Source organism: Lindgomyces ingoldianus, assembly GCF_010093535.1.
Source record: "Lindgomyces ingoldianus strain ATCC 200398 unplaced genomic scaffold BDR25scaffold_70, whole genome shotgun sequence".
In the NCBI taxonomy this organism is placed as follows: Eukaryota; Fungi; Ascomycota; class Dothideomycetes; order Pleosporales; family Lindgomycetaceae; genus Lindgomyces; species Lindgomyces ingoldianus.
Genome location: NW_022985231.1, coordinates 178,286 through 186,810, shown reverse-complemented (window position 1 = coordinate 186,810; position 8,525 = coordinate 178,286).

Genomic DNA, 8,525 nt, shown 5'->3' with positions numbered 1-8,525 from the left:
ATTTTCTTATACAAAAGTAGACTAGACACTAAAGAAAAAAAGTATTAGCTTTAAAAAATAAGAATTAATAGAATTAATAGAATTAATTAGTACTATATAAATTACTAACCTAGTTAGTAACATAATATATTATATTCTAGACACCCTAACACTGTTCCTACTGTCTCTAGTAGACGCAGACTAAATAGGTGCATACTTTAATAATGTTTTAAATATTATTATATGTAAAGACAAAACTACTATACTTATTATATAAAAATAAGAACACTTTTTTTTTAATATTAGTAAGAAAGAATTTATGTCTTTCTTTACTAAATTAAAACTTTACTGCTTTTACTACTAATTTAGACACCCCTGCATAAAGAGACTCTAGAAGATGCTAACTAGCGCTAGCTATAATGTTAATGCTGCAGTGCTAGAAGAGATTAAGAAATTCTGCTACCTCTACTAATTATATAACTAGGCCTTATAAAGATTTAAGTTTATAATTAAAAATAACACCTACTTTAACTATAAAGTTATTATTAATGTTGTATAAATTAATAATAAAAATGTTTTACATATTATTAATGTAGACATATTATTTTAGGCTGCTATATTTCTAAAATCTATGTCTGCACAAAATACCTAAGATGCACTATGCAAATGCTAGATTAACACCTATTAAGAACCCTTAGACTATATTATGCATAACCTTAGTATAAACTTTGCTTTAAAGGATTTTTAAGCTTATGTAAAGATTATAAGAGCTACATGTAGGCAGATGCCTGTAGAAGCATATTAGGTAGTTAGAAAGGTTAAGCGCGCGCACGCACCTCTCTAATAAGTGTTTAACATCCTAAAGACTAAGCTAGGTAACTGTATAGATAATAAGGCTATCCTGCAGATAGCAGTTAAGGCTCTAAACAACACAGCTAGCCTACATAGTCTAGTACCTACACTGCTAGTCTTTAAGGCATACCTAAGAATTAACTTAGACTTTTTACTATTACTAGACATTATTACATAAGCAAGCGCTATATAAAAAGTAATAAAGATACTTTAAAAGGACTATATAAAAGTAAACATTAATTATATAATTAACACTTATAATAGCCTTATAACATATAAAGTTCTTAACCTCCCCCTTAGCTTAAAGATTATAGCATAAAGGGAGAAGAAAAGCTAGACTAGCCTATATAAGATTAAAAGCATTAAAGGGAGAGACATTATTATTAAAAGAAAAAATAGCCTACTAAAGCTTTAATATACGCAGGCTAAACTATACTATAAAGAAAAGAAGAAAGACAACCTACCTATAATAAATAACCTAGATAAACTAATCTCTATATAAAAAGATTCCTTAAAAAAGAGGAAGAAAAAATAGCTTTATAAAAATGTTATAAAGGTAAAACTAGAGCCTACTATAAACTAAGCCCTTTAGAATAGTAATGCCGCACTAGTGCAAAGGGAAGATATAGATACTAGAAGAAGTAAAAGGCAAAGAAAACCTGCATAAAGTCTAGACTAGGTATTTCTAACCTAGAAAAAAAAATAATTAGGCCTTATCTATTAAGCTTTATACAGACAGTGTAATTACTACACTTAAAAAACTATTTAAAGAATTAGACTACATAAAAATAGACACTTTAATTACTAACAGCACTTTTAAGGTTATAGCATATAACTTAATAAGGCATAAAGGTTAGATTTTTAACCTCTACTTTATATAAAAAGTAAAAGGTAAAATAACTTAACTATATAAAAAATCCTGCCTAGTGTTTACTAGCTACTTAGATAAAGAGAAAAAAGAAATTCTTACTTAGTTACTAACTATTTAGAGAATAAGCTAGAGACTACTTCTAGCTATAAAAGTAAGCCTAAAAGCTACATATAAAATGCATTTTAAACTATGTAATATTATATAAGTATACATCTAATTAACAGATAAGCTTATATGCACGCTGTACATAAAGCTACTAAAGAAGATGCGCTAGAGCTTTCTACTAAATATAATACTCTAGGTTGTACAACTCTTATATAGAGCTGCTAAATTAGGACTATATTAGTTTAAAATATATTATAACTACTATAAAAAAAAGCTATGTATGCATATCTCCTTATATAACCTCTACCTCTTAATTACTAATAAAGGAGAGCACACTTTTAGTATTACTAGCCTATAAATAAATAACACTTTAAGCATTATAATAAAGAATTTTGTGCAAAGAGAAAAAAAGAAACTATAAAAAGTAAAGTTTTATATAAAAGGTAAAACTATCTTAGTAAAGAAGCAACTTATTAAGTTTAATAGTAAAAAAATTAAACTTACACATAACATAGTAGTCTTTACTTAAAAAAGATAAGTAAGCTACTTTTATATAATTAACTTAAAAAATAAGGATGCTACATAATAATATGTTAAGCAATATGTAAAAGAGGCATACATTGCATTTATATGTTAACTAGAGGCAGCATTTAACCTCTCTATTGCTACATAAACTATAGACCCTTTATATAATAACATTAACACACTTAACGCATAAATTTAATAGCAGATAGATAATAGTAAGCATAGTCTTACCTTTCTACTATTATAGCTTAATTATGCAAAGGTGTTTATCTTTATAGATAAATTATTTACTAATAATAAAGACCTTAGCTTATAGCTAGAATTTTTAATTATATTAAGTAATAAAAACTATATAAAGTAAAGCAACTACTTTAAAATACTAGGTAACATTATACACTAAAATTCTACTAAGTGTAAAAAAGTAACTAGAAGTGTTTTTACTAGTAAACTATATAAAATAGTTAAAGAGTTTAATAATATAATTACTTTTAGTACAACTTTATAGTAAATTATATAAATGCTTAAACTGCTACTAATCTTAGTAGTAATCTATATAGATTTAAGGTCTCTATATAATTACTTTATTAAGCTAGGCACTACTAGTAAAAAGTAACTTATAATTAATATTATATTACTCTGCAAATTATATAAAAAGAGGGAAATTGCTAAAATTAAGTAGATTAATAGTAAAAACAACTTAGTAAATATATGTATAAAGAAAACACTAAACTAGGCTTTTTAATTATTAGTCCTAACTAACTGCCTCTCTGTCTAGATAGAAGCATCTGTAGACTAGCTAGATCCTGTGCGCAAAGATGCCTTAGACTAACTAGACTAATAACGCTTTTATATAAGGCCTATTTTCTTTTGTTTTTTTTTTTTATTTTTATTTTTTTTTATATTATACATACTTATCTTTCTTATTATAAGGATCTGTCACTGCTAGCACTATATAAAAGAGAAAAGAGCTAGGGGATTGTATAGTAGAGCTTAGAAAGCAAAGGATAAAAAAAAAAAGAGCTATTTATATAGCGCAACTAGCCTATCCTAACGCACAGCATTACTAAGGCAAGTCCTAATAAATAGGGGTAGAGTAAAGGCAGAACATAATTAGATAGACCTACATAGACAGAAGAGAAGTAACACGTACAGAAGGCAACTTTTTAGATAAAAAGAAAAGTTGCTAGTGTCTATACGCAGCAGCAGCGTTGCGTCCTAGATACAAGCAATTGCGCACAAGCAGGATCACGTATCTATGTCACATAATGCTTGTGCGCGAACCTCTGTGCGCGAACATCTAGATATCCCCCTTTTTCCTCTGTACAGAGGAAAAACAAGAAGCAATTAACACTAGTTACCTAACACCCCTGTGCAATGTTTACACTGTGCAAACCTCTCCGTCTCGTACGCATTTGCTGACACTAAGTGCTAGCTAGCAGAGAGTCCATTCAACAGTAATACTATTTATATATCTTACACTATATATACCTCTAACTCTGTTCTAAAGGACTGTTTAACCCTAGCCTTTCTACTGCTGCACATAGGGCAAACTATGATCTAGTTACCTATTATTCTCTATTAGCCTAATAGCCTGTACGTAGGACTGTACACCCTACTGGATTAGCCCCTTCCACCTGTCCTACTTATCCCCTAGGAATATTACTAGACCTAAGTGCTTTTATAAAGTAAAGATTGTAACATTAAACACTACCTTTTTTAAAAAGTATAGCAACCTCTTAACATAATTTAGATTCTAACATAGCCTATACTACGCTATCTAGATCTATAGAAGTTCCTACTTAAAGTAAAGCTATTCTTATAAAACAGATTAACTTAATCTAGAACAACATTAAAGAACTATAGTAGATTTGTAATAAAGTTAGTAAGCTACTAAAACTTAAGTAAAAAGTAGCTAACTTTTACTAAAAACTTATAAATTTACAAAGCCCTTTACCTTTTACTAACCTTTATAAAATAACTACTTAAGCCTACTAGATACATAAATTATAAGTAAAACTAGTAAAAGTTTAAAACATTTTAATAAATAAAGTAAGTGTTGTAGCTAAGAAGGCTTTAAGACTAGCCTTTTTAAAGCCTTTTAAAAGATTATTAAAAGACCTCTAACTATTTTTTACTTAATGCTACCTCTATATGTAGTATAATAAGGGAGCATTTTAGACTAATGCAGAAATAATCTCCTAGATAGGATTATACTTAGAAGGCCCCCCTATAATCTAGTTCTAACTCTATGCTAATAACTAGATAGACTTTAGAGCTAATAGCGCCCTACTTAATTCTAAAATAGAGGAAGTATTTAGTAGCGTTAAAATTTTTAAAGCAGCCCTATTAGCTATCTATAAGACCCTAGATAAAAAAAAAATTATAGCTAACTAACTAGATAATATAAGGTAGGGCAGCAGACTAGTCTAAAACTATGCAGCGCGTTTTAGGGAGCAAATAGCTATCTGTAGATAGAACAACTAAAAAGCCCTATGCTGCATGTTTTATAATAAACTAAATAATAAAGTAAAAAATAAGTTTATGCACATAGACTAACTAACTACTTTTAAAAACTACATTAAGAAAGCTATAACTTATAATAATTATTATAAAGAACATAAAAAAGAAAAGAAATTAAAGAGAACCTTCTAAAAGCTAGAATTTATCCTTAAAAAAAAAAGCTTTTATAATATAATAAAAAGCTAATAGACCTTAGTTATGTAAAGCATATATAAAGCTCTCCCTTTAAGAAGAGCTAAGTTCTAGAACGCAATAAGCTACTTTTAATAAAGGAATAATAAAAGTAGCTAGAGAATAAGGCCTGCCTAAACTGTAAAAAAGTAGAACATTTCTACTAAAACTACCTAAACTTCTAAAAAAGGGAGAATAAAGATACTACTATAATAATAAAAGCTATTACTGCTAAATATAGCCTTATAGACAAGAAAATATAGAAAAGACTAAATAACAGACTCTGCTAGTAATATAAAGGAAATTACTCCTTAAATAACTGCCCTAAACTATATTAGAAGGTAGTTATTTAAAACTTTAGTAGCTTTAATATAGTGTTATAGGACCTTATAATTCTTAAAAGATACAAAGAAAAGACTTAGATCTAAGGATATATTATAAACATCTAAAAAAAAGAAGAATAGTTCCCCTTCTAAGACTAAACCTCTAGTACTTTAGCAAGAAAGCTTTCCTAACAGTTTTAAAAATGCAGGTGCTAGAAGTGTAAGTTATAACATAACTACCTAAGTAATTATATAGTCTTACTTTATTAAATAAACATTAGCAACAACTACTTAACATTTAACATTATATAAAGAATAGCTAAAGTTAAATATAACATTATAAATAAAGAAAAGTAATAGTAATTTTTTACTAAGATTAAAGATTAAAAGCTAGAATAGCTAGGTAAACCTGCTAGGTTTAAAGTACTATAACTAGTGCCTAAAAAACCTAAGACACTACTCTTAAGCCTAGCAATCTTTAGAAAAGCTCTTGCAATACAACAGAACTATAGATAATGCGTTCTTTGTGGAAGCAGCACCCATAGCACTAACAGTTGCCAATAGAAAAATCACCCTGTACAGCTAGTACAAACAAAGGTATATCTACAGTGGACCTAAGAAAGTCCCCTTAACACGTTACATAGACCTAACAATTGTCTATACCTCTAGTACTAATGCACGCGACAGTATTGCATTAAGCATTAGGACAACAAACATTAAGCAGGATAGTGGCCTACATAGGAAAGGAACTACAATAGTTGCCTATAGTAAGGAACAGCCTTAGCCTGCAAAACTATAAATTATTACACTTATTAAACAGCTCCTTCTTATAAATAAAAAGCATAAATAAAGTGTAATAAATAAAAAAATTGCAGGTTCTACTACTTTTAATAAAAAGTAGTAAGAAAAGAAGACTACCTAACATTATATTACTTAGTTAAAGATTACAAATGTAAAGCAGCTAACTGCTGCAACTAAGAACATTAAATTTATAAAAAAAAAAAAAAATAAATTTAATAATAATTTTTAGAACATTAACTCTTATTCTTTTTTTAATAAAAAAGTTAAACATAACATATTAGCAGTAATTATAGTAGGACAAGGGGCAGGACACAGCCTAACAACTACTTTCACGTACAAAGGAAAGCCTAGGCTAGCCCTTGTAGACAGCAGATGCACCTTTACTATAATAGATAAGGAATAAGTAGATAAATAAAGTATACTATTCTACATAAAAAAAAACCTGTTTAAGGTAACCTTTACTAACACATTATTAATTAAATATAGTAGAGAATAGATTAACCTAGAAACCTATAAAAAGAACTTTAAGACTTTAAATATAAGTAATTAAAAATCTATAAACATACTTAAGTTAAAAGGCAAATATAATGTAATTCTAGGCTATAACTAGCTTAGAACGCATAACCCTGTAATAGACTAGAGAACTATAACTATAGAAACTTCTAACAACCACGCGCGCATAACCTAGTTAGCATGCTATAATAACAGATGCCTAGTCTACAAACAAGTGAAACAGGGTAGTAGTTACTACCCTAAGAAAAGAAAACTCTAGAAATTTTCCTACTAAAAGCTAAAAGCCTAGGTAATATAATTAATAAAAAAAAAGCTTAAGAAAGCCTCTTATAAAATAATTAAAAAAATAAGGATATAGAATAAATTAGTGTTATCTAAATCTAAGAAAAAGGCTGCATCCTGCCTAAATATAAAGACTATAAGGACATGTTTAAGACACTAGAGGACCCTAGAGAACTACTACTACACTAGCCTTAAGATTATGCTATTAACTTAATAAAAGATTATAACTTAAAGACATATAGGCTTCGCCCCCTAACTAGGGTATAGAAGGAGGCCTTATAAGAATATATTAATAGAATGTTAGCATAAGGCTATATCTAAGAAAGCTATAGCCTAGTAGCCTTAGTAGTAGTTTTTGTAAAAAAGAAAAAAGAAAAAATCTAAGTCTATTAGGACTATAGAACTCTAAATAATAATATAATTTAAAATTAGTTCTCTCTACTAATTATATAAAACATTATAAATTAGCTAAAAGGGACCTAGTACTTTATAAAGTTTAATGTACAGGATAGATTTAACAAGATAAGAATATAGAAGGGAGATAAGTAGCTTACAGTGTTTAGGACCTTATAGGGACTTTATAAACTACTAGTAATGCTGTTTAGCCTAATAAATGCCCTAGCAACGTTCTAAAGAATTATTAATACAGCCCTTAACCTATACCTTAATGTCTTTACCTTAGTATATCTAGATAACGTCCTTATCTATTTAAAGAATACCCTAGAAGACTACATATAAAAGGTACAGAAAGTTTTAGAGTAGCTTAGAAAGTACAGACTTTATCTACAGCTCTCTAAATGTAAATTTTATGTTAATAAGATAAAGTATCTAAAATTTATAATTAATAAAGAAAAAATAAAAATTAATTTAGCTAAGGTATAAAAAGTACTTAAATAGCTAGAGCCTATAATAGTTAAGGAAGTAAAAGGATTTCTAGGACTATTAGAATATATTAGATAAATAATTAGGGACTACTTAAAGATTGCTATACTATTAATAAACACTATAATAAAGGATTAGGCTATAGCAAAATTTGTCTAGACTCTAGAAATAAATAAAGCATTTATAGCCTTAAAACAAGCTATAATAGCTAAACTAGTACTAAGGATGTACAACCCACAATTAGACACAAAAATCCATACAGATGCATCTCTTAGAGCCAGCAGGGCTACACTCTACTAGAAATAGGAGGACGGAAAATAGCACCTAGTTGCGTACTATTCTGCTAAGTTCTTAGGACCTAAAGCAGGCTACAGTATACCTAACAAAGAGCTAAAAGTAATATTAAATGCTATAAAAGTTTAGGCTACTAAGCTACATAAAATAGTAAAACTATTTAATGTTATAACTAACTATGTAAATTTAGTTATATTTTTAATAGTAAAGAAACTATTACTAATGCATATAAGATAGGTAATAGAGCTTGCCTAATTTAACTGCATTATTAAGCATGTCTTAGGAACATAGAACTAGTAGGCTAACGCCCTTAGCTAAAGACTAGATTACTTTAATAGAGAAAAAAAAAAGACTAAAGAATTTACACTTTTTAAAAAAACTAATAAAGAATAGATTTATAATAGACC